This window comes from Mirounga angustirostris, unplaced genomic scaffold, assembly GCF_029215605.1.
Source record: "Mirounga angustirostris isolate CCGP_5_RB_7025 unplaced genomic scaffold, mMirAng1.0.hap1 SCAF_5, whole genome shotgun sequence".
Taxonomy (NCBI): domain Eukaryota; kingdom Metazoa; phylum Chordata; class Mammalia; order Carnivora; family Phocidae; genus Mirounga; species Mirounga angustirostris.
The window spans coordinates 166286176-166294776 of record NW_026991713.1 but is presented as its reverse complement, the minus strand read 5'-3'; positions in this window follow the sequence as shown (position 1 = coordinate 166294776).

The window sequence follows — 8601 nt, the reverse complement described above, 5'->3', positions numbered from 1 at the left end:
AAGCTCTAGAGGATGCTCAGTCCTCATAAGGGTTTTTGGAGCCTGGGGCTGGCGATTTCTATTGTTCTCATTTGATTACCTGTGTGTCTGGTTCAGGGGTGTTACGAAGGTTCAAGAAAGCTGTTCTGATGTTTCCCTCAATCAATTAGACAGTGCTTACCGGCGCCCAAAACCCCACAGCTAACTCAACAGTTCTCCAAGGGCGGCCCCAGGAGCAGCAGCCTCAGAAGCTTCTGGAAGCTTGTTAGAAATGTGAATTCTCAGGGTCCCTCCCAGGCCCACAGCTTCAGAGACTCTGGAGTGGGCCAGAGAGCTAGGGTCTAACAAGCCCCCCAGCATCTCCATTTCGAGAACCACTGAGCCAGCCACTCCGCGTCCTTCTTCGCGATGTGCAAATCCCCTTCAGTGGGGGTGGGAGGTGAGTCCTAGTGCTCACTGTGGACCCGTGCGGGGGAGGGCGGTGGGGGGGGCCCATCGAGGACAGTGACACGGGGAGTCCAGGAGCGGGCAACAACACAAGCCATACACGCTCTCTACTGAGGTAAGCCAGGCAGGAACTGTGAGCTCCATGTGACAGATGGGGAAACTAAGGCCAGAGAGCGAGAGAGTGAGAGAGATCCAGGCCAGGGTCTGGGTGCAGGAGGCTGGCTGGAAGCAGAACTAGGTGAGGTAGCATGTGTCGGGTGCTCACAGCAGGCTTGCAGGCCGGGTGGCGGGTCGCAGGGCCCAAGAGTGCACCCAGCCTGGTGCCGGCCCTGGGTGGGAAGGCGGGGGGCGGGGGGGGGGGGGGAAGCGGGGGGGGGGGCGCGGGGGCGGCTCCTGGCCTTGGCAGGCGCAGGTGTGAGGGCCCAGGGTCTCCCTCTGCTATGCTGGCGGCAGAGAGCCTAGCCAAATGTCACCTTTCTTTGTTCTCGGCTGCAAAATTGTCAGAGCAGATCCCTGGTGTCATACCTGCTGCCTCCCTCAGCTGATCTCACTCCACCTGGAATTCCGATCATTTTTAAAAGGAAAAATGCTAAGTGTTATTTAATAAAAGCATAATCTTTCCCAGCACAGGGCCCAAGGGGGTGCAACCCAGCCGCAGCAGCAGGAGCAATGACAACAGCCCTGCAGTGATGGGCTAGGCCTCGGGGTGGGGGGTGAAGACGCTGGGCTCGCTGCCCAGCCCCGACGGCGCGGGCTCCGGGCGGCCCGAGTCCCGCGGGGCGGCGGCCGCAGAGAGCAGTCATCGCCGCTAGAGGGCGCCCGGCGGCCGTCGCCGGAGGATCCAGGCAAGCGGCTGAGATCGCCGAGTCCTGCGCTCTGCCGAGGACCTCACTGCCCACTGCCCTGCCCTGCCCTGTCCCCCCATCCCCGTCGAAGACTTCCCTGCCCACTGCCCTGCCCTGTCCTCCCCCCCCATCGAGGATGTCACTGCCCACTGCCCTGCCCTGCCCTGTCCCCTCCGACCCCGTCGAAGACTTCACTGCCCACTGCCCTGCCCTGCCCTGTCCCCTCCGACCCCGTCGAAGACTTCACTGCCCTGCCCTGCCCTGTCCCCTCCGACCCCGTCGAAGACTTCACTGCCCTGCCCTGCCCTGTCCTCCCCCCGTCGAGGACCTCACTGCCCACTGCCCTGCCCTGCCCTGTCCCCCCATCCCCGTCGAAGACTTCACTGCCCACTGCCCTGCCCTGCCCTGTCCCCTCCGACCCCGTCGAAGACTTCACTGCCCTGCCCTGCCCTGTCCTCCCCCCGTCGAGGACCTCACTGCCCACTGCCCTGCCCTGCCCTGTCCCCTCCGACCCCGTCGAAGACTTCACTGCCCTGCCCTGCCCTGTCCCCTCCGACCCCGTCGAAGACTTCACTGCCCTGCCCTGCCCTGTCCTCCCCCCGTCGAGGACCTCACTGCCCACTGCCCTGCCCTGCCCTGTCCCCCCATCCCCGTCGAAGACTTCACTGCCCACTGCCCTGCCCTGCCCTGTCCCCTCCGACCCCGTCGAAGACTTCACTGCCCACTGCCCTGCCCTGCCCTGTCCCCTCCGACCCCGTCGAAGACTTCACTGCCCTGCCCTGCCCTGTCCCCTCCGACCCCGTCGAAGACTTCACTGCCCACTGCCCTGCCCTGCCCTGTCCCCTCCGACCCCGTCGAAGACTTCACTGCCCTGCCCTGCCCGGTCCCCCCACCCCATAGAAGACTTCACTGCCCTGCCCTGCCCTGTCCTCCCCCCGTCGAGGACCGAACTTCCCACTGCCCTGCCCTGCCCGGTCCCCCCACCCCATAGAAGACTTCACTGCCCTGCCCTGCCCCCCCATCGAGGACCTCACTGCCCACTACCCTGCCCTGCCCTGTCCCCCCACCCCGTCGAAGACTTCACTGCCCACTGCCCTGCCCTGCCCTGTCCCCCCATCCCCGTCGAAGACTTCACTGCCCACTGCCCTGCCCTGCCCTGTCCCCTCCGACCCCGTCGAAGACTTCACTGCCCTGCCCTGCCCTGTCCTCCCCCCGTCGAGGACCTCACTGCCCACTGCCCTGCCCTGCCCTGTCCCCTCCGACCCCGTCGAAGACTTCACTGCCCACTGCCCTGCCCTGCCCTGTCCCCTCCGACCCCGTCGAAGACTTCACTGCCCTGCCCTGCCCGGTCCCCCCACCCCATAGAAGACTTCACTGCCCTGCCCTGCCCTGTCCTCCCCCCGTCGAGGACCGAACTTCCCACTGCCCTGCCCTGCCCGGTCCCCCCACCCCATAGAAGACTTCACTGCCCTGCCCTGCCCCCCCATCGAGGACCTCACTGCCCACTACCCTGCCCTGCCCTGTCCCCCCACCCCGTCGAAGACTTCACTGCCCACTGCCCTGCCCTGCCCTGTCCTCCCCCCCATCGAGGATGTCACTGCCCACTGCCCTGCCCTGCCCTGTCCCCTCCGACCCCGTCGAAGACTTCACTGCCCTGCCCTGCCCTGTCCTCCCCCCGTCGAGGACCTCACTGCCCATTGCCCTGCCCTGCCCTGTCCCGCCCCCACCCCCTCCCCCGTTGGCCCTCGCTCTCTGGGCCACTCCAGCCAACCCAGCTCAGCCCCTTCCATGGTCCCCGGCACCCTCCGCTCAGACGCCTCCTCCATGCCGCCCTCCATGCCACACTCCCGGGCATTTCTTCCAGACTCGGCTTGGTCCCAGAGGCTCCATGCTGGGGTCTGGCCATCTGCCTGATTCTCTGCTCAGGGCGGGTTTCCACCTTTAGGGAGGACCTGGGAACACTGGGGACCCGCGACCGGCAGGGTGGCTCAGAGAAGCGTATTCCCCCGGGGTCCTGATGTGCCCAGGTTGCTGGTGTGGGCAGAAGTCCGTCCTCCAATAGAAGGAGCGCCGCCGCCAGCCTGAGCCTGCCCTCCACCCTGTGGCTAACCGGGAAAGCAAGTGTCACGCCAGGAGGAGCAACCCCTCCAGCCCAATGTCCTCCTTAACTCCTAGGCAGGAAGCCAAAGAGGGGAAGCTGGCAGAGGACCCCCGGGGGCAGGAGCCTGGAACACCACCAGCCCTGAGAAGGGCCTGCTCCGTAACCCCGGGCAGGTCCCTCTGTCCTTCTGCGCTGCACACCTCATCTGCAAAGTCCTCACTTTAGGACATGATTTGCTGGGTGGCTGGGGGAACAAAACTCTATGAAGGCAAGTTTCATTCGATAAAGGCCATCTAGGGAAAAGGGGAAGGTAGAAAAGAGGAAGCAAGGGAGAAAAGAAGCCTTGTGCCCCCAAATCGCAATGCTCGCCAGGACCCTGTGGACAAAACAGTGACGCTGGGGGCTGTTCTCCTTGGTGTCAGTCTGGCGCTTTGCTACCCGTCCCACCCCAGAACCTCACACCTGCCTCTCCCATCCACCCCATTCTTCTCGCTTCCCCTTCCTCAATACCATGTTCTCAGAGCTTCCAGAGACAGCTTTGATGGAGGAGGGAACAGAGTGACCCTGGGCACCCCTCCAGCCTTGGTCTCTGACACAGACTCCCCAAGCCTCAGTTTGCCATCTGCCAAAAAAGGCTCCCATGATTTTTAACATTCCTTTCTGCTGACTTGCAAGTAGTCAAGTAGTCCAGGTTCTCAATCCTCCCTAGTTCTGTCTACAACTGCCTGGGGAGCTTTAAAATATTATGGTCTGGGCACTCTTCCCCCTCCCCATTCTGATGTAATTGGTCTGCGGTAGAGCACTGCATCAGTATTTTTTCAAAGTTCCCCAGATAATTAGAATGTGCAGCAGAGTTGGGAACCTCTGGCATCTAATTCCTGCTAAGAAATATTTGCATTCTCATAGGAGACTTCTGGAAGCTGAAAAGTCCCCACTCAACTTATACCTAATAGTGGAATAACAATTGTGGTCGCAGGCATGGAGTGATACTTGGGGGCAGCCCCCCTCGAAGACTTATGAGCCTGTCGAGCCCCTCTTGGATAATAGGCATGGCAAGCAGAGGGGCTTCTTTCTCTCTCCGTCCCGGCTCTATCCCCCTTTCCCTCTGCTTCTCCTCTCCCCTCTTTGTCCACCGCCCCCCCAATCTGGTGGCAGTTGTTTTGACTGATTGACAGCAGCTTCTGCCACCTGGAATGGCTTTCCCTTCAGCCTCTCTCCCCAGTTTCCATGTTGTTTTGAGAACCTTCCTTCTCCAGGACAATGTCCCTCTTCACCCTCCACAGGAATGAACTCATTCCCTCCACAGGTCCACAGCCGGAGCTGGCTGGCAATCAGAACCCTACTGCTAAGGGTTAGGAGTTTGGGCTGGAGGGCCCAAGGGAGGGGGTGATCTCTAACTGACATTCCCTGAGCTACATTTTGAGCAAACTCATCAACATCCTCATTGCCTGGATTCAGACCATTCTGGGAAGTGAGATTCTGTACCTTTCAGATTGCTGGGAGAAGCAGTGAGGAAAAAGGTAGGGCTGGGACTTGGGGGACTTGGTTCATGTCCCAGTTCTGCCATTAACTACTTGGTACATGACCTTGAGCTTGGTACATGACCTTGAGCCTGTGAAATGGGATACTACTAATCTTTTCGATGATGCCTTTCTATGACTTCTGTGACTCTCTGCGGCACATCCTGGATCCGGAGAGAGCAAAATGGCCTTATGACAAAAAACAGGAGCCAGTTGAAATTTATTCCATAATTGCTTGAGCACCTCCTATGCTCAAGACACCTGTCATAAGTGCCAGGAATACAGCAATAAACTCAATAAATCCCTTCCCTCATGGAAGGAACCTTGGCATTGGGTTTGGGGGCCTCCAGTTGCACCTTTTAAGTCCTGGCAGGGGGAGACATGGTAGGAGCCCCAGCAGTAAGATTCTGTGGAGCCCACAGAAGAGGTAGCGGGGAGTTGCCCTGTCGTAGCTTGTGGTTGGGGCAACTGGACTACTGGCAGGAGCTCCAAGCTGTAGAGACATTGAGGAAAGGGCCTGCAAGCCCAGAAGCCCCACTGAACCAAGAAAACTGCTACCAAAGTTGTGATCCTCCAGTCTTGCTAAAGTCTAGTTGCTTTTTCCGTAGATTTTATTAGATTTTCCACGTAATCATGTCTTTTGCAAATAAAGACATCTTTCTTTTTTCCTTCCTAATCTGGATGTATTTTATTTCTTTTTCTTCCCAAATTGCACTGGCTAAAGCCTCTGATACAAGACTGAACAGAAATGGTGAGAATGAACATCTTTGTCTGGTTCCTGATCTTAGCAAAAAAGCATTCTGTGTGATACCATTATGTCTCAATATTAGCTGTAGGTTTTTGTAATTACTTTTTATCAGGTTGAAAAGGTTTCCATATATTTCTACTTTGCCAAAAGTCTATCAAGAATGGATTTGGGGAGGTGCCTGGGTGGCTCAGTCGTTAAGTGTCTGCCTTCAGCTCAGGTCATGATCCCAGGGTCCTGGGATCGAGCCCCGCATCGGGCACCCTACTCAGTGGGAATCCTGCTTCTCCCTCTCCCACTCCCCCTGCTTGTGTTCCTTCCTCGCTGTGTTTCCCTCTGTCAAATAAATAAATAAAACCTTAAAAAAAAAAAAAAAGAATGGGTTTGGGTTTTTGTCACATGATTTTTCTTTTTTTTCATTATTATGTTATGTTAATCACCATACATTACATCATTAGTTTTTGATGTAGTGTTCCATGACTCATTGTTTGTGTATAACACCCCGTGCTCCATGCAGAACGTGCCCTCTTTAATACCCATCACCAGGCTAACCCATCCCCCCACCCCCTCCCCTCTAGACCCAGTATGGAGGTTCCTCAAAAAGTTGGAATGTCACATGATTGTTCTGCATCTATTGAAATCATTATGTGCTTTTCTTTTTTAGTTTGCAATTATGATGATTTCACATGGATTGATTTTCAAATGATAAATCAAGCTTGCATTTCTGGGATAAACCCCTGCTGGTTATGATGTGTTATTTTTCATATGTTATTGGATTTTATTTCCTAATGTTTCATTAAATTTTTTTGCCTGTAAGTTAATGAGGGATATTGGTTTGTCATTTTGTTTTTTAATATCCTCTTCTGGTTTTAGTGTTGGGGTAATTCTGGCCTCATGGAAAAGGTTGGGAATTATTCTATCCTTTTCCATTTTCTAGAAAAGTTTGTGTAGGTTTGGTATTAACACTTCTTTAAATGTTTGGTAAAATTTACTACTGAAGCCATTTGAGGCTGGAGTTTCCTTGTTGGGAAGATTTTTAACTAAAAACTCACCCTTCTAATAACTATTAAAAATCTGTACTGATAATCACTTTTTCATTCCTGATATTGGCAATCTGTCTCTTCTTTCTTCTTTTCCTTCTTAGTCTGACTAGAAGTTTGTCAGTTTTATTAATCTTCTCCAAAAACCAGCTTTCTGTTTCATTTATTTCCTCTACCATTTTTCTGTTTTCTTTTTCATTCATTTTCCTGCTTGATCTTTATTATTTTCTTCTGCTTTAAGGACCACTTTATATTTCTTATAGAGTATGTCTGCTGGTGACAAATTCATTCAGCTTTTGTATGTCTGAAAACTCTTTATTTTGTCTTTGTCTTTGAAGGATATTTTCACTGCATAAAAAATTCCAGGTGAGCAGATCTTTCTATTCAGCATTTTAAATATATTTCTTCAAGCATTTCTACACTGCTTCCTGCTTCCCGATATCTGCAATTATTCTTATTTTGATTCTTTGTACATAATATCTTTTCCCCCCCTGGATGCTTAAATCTCTTTATCACTAGATTTAAGCAACATAGTATAATACTCTTTGTTTTGTGTGTCTGGAGTTCATTGAACTTCTTGGATCTATGGTTTATAGTTTTTGTCAAATTTGGGAAAGTATTACACATTATTTCTTCAAATACAATTTTCTATTGGATGACCAATATTGTGAATTTTACCTTGTTAGTTTTTGGATATTTTTGTATTACTAACAAAATTTTTGAACTTTGTTCTGGAATACACTTGAGTCAGCCTAAAAGAGTTAACATTTTGATATTGCTTTTAAGTTTTGTTAGGTGGGACAAAATCAGCATTTTAGTCTAGGGTTAACTTTTCCCCATTGGTGAGGCAAAACCCTGCTTAGTACTTTTTTGGGGTTGAATAATGTCCCCCTTCCCAAAATTCATGTCACCTGGAACTTCAGAATATGACGTTATTTGGAAATAGAGCCTTGGCAGATGGAATTCATTAAGATGAGGTCATACTGACTTAGGGTGGGCCCTGACTCCAATGACTGGTTTCTTTGTAAGAAGAGGAAGCAGACAGACACAGGAATGACAGCCATGTGAAGATAGAGGGAGAAACTGGAGTCATGCAACTGCAAGCCAAGGATTGCCAAGGAGTGCTGGTGAGACCAGAAGCTAGAAAGAGACAAAGAGCATTTTCCCCTCAGGCCTTCAGAGGAGCAAGGCCCCATCAACATCGTCACTTAAGACTTCCATCCTCCGGGGCTGTGAGGGAATAAATTTCTGCTGTATTAAGCCACCCAGTTTGTGATCATTTGTTACAGCAGTCCTAAAAAACTAATTCAGTACTTGAATTGATGTTCATAATTGGTGATTTATGAGGTTTCTACCCTGGATGTTGGGAACAGGCATTATTTGAGGATTTGACTCCCAGAATCTGATAGTGTCCTTAAAGACGTTTGATGATCAGCAACTGGATCCTGCAGGAAATGCTCTGCAGGCCCTCAGAGTCCTCTCTGTGTGGCTGTTTTCTCTTTGGTCCTCTGCCTGTGACCTGCAGCCACCCTGCCATCTGCAAGTGCCCTCCCTGCTCCAAATTTTCAAGTCAGGAAGCTCACGAGGCTCTGTCTGATGCCCAGTGTCTTAGGGCCAAGGTGTCCTTTTGTTTGATTTTGTGATGGTTTCATGGAGGATGATCAGTCCTAGTTACTCCATTTTGTCTCGTATATTTTTTGTTGATCTTAATGATGAGCGTTTCCTCTCTCTAGTAGGGAGCTCATTTGTCATGTGGCTTTAAGATTTAAGTATATTTGTTATCTGCTTTTTATTATATAAATTTTAAGTACTGTTGTCCTCTCTCCCATATCTTTAAAGTTTTTAGACATATAGAAATAGTGAAAGAAATAGTGAAATGAACGCACATATACGCTTGATCTAAATTCAATAATTAACATTTTCC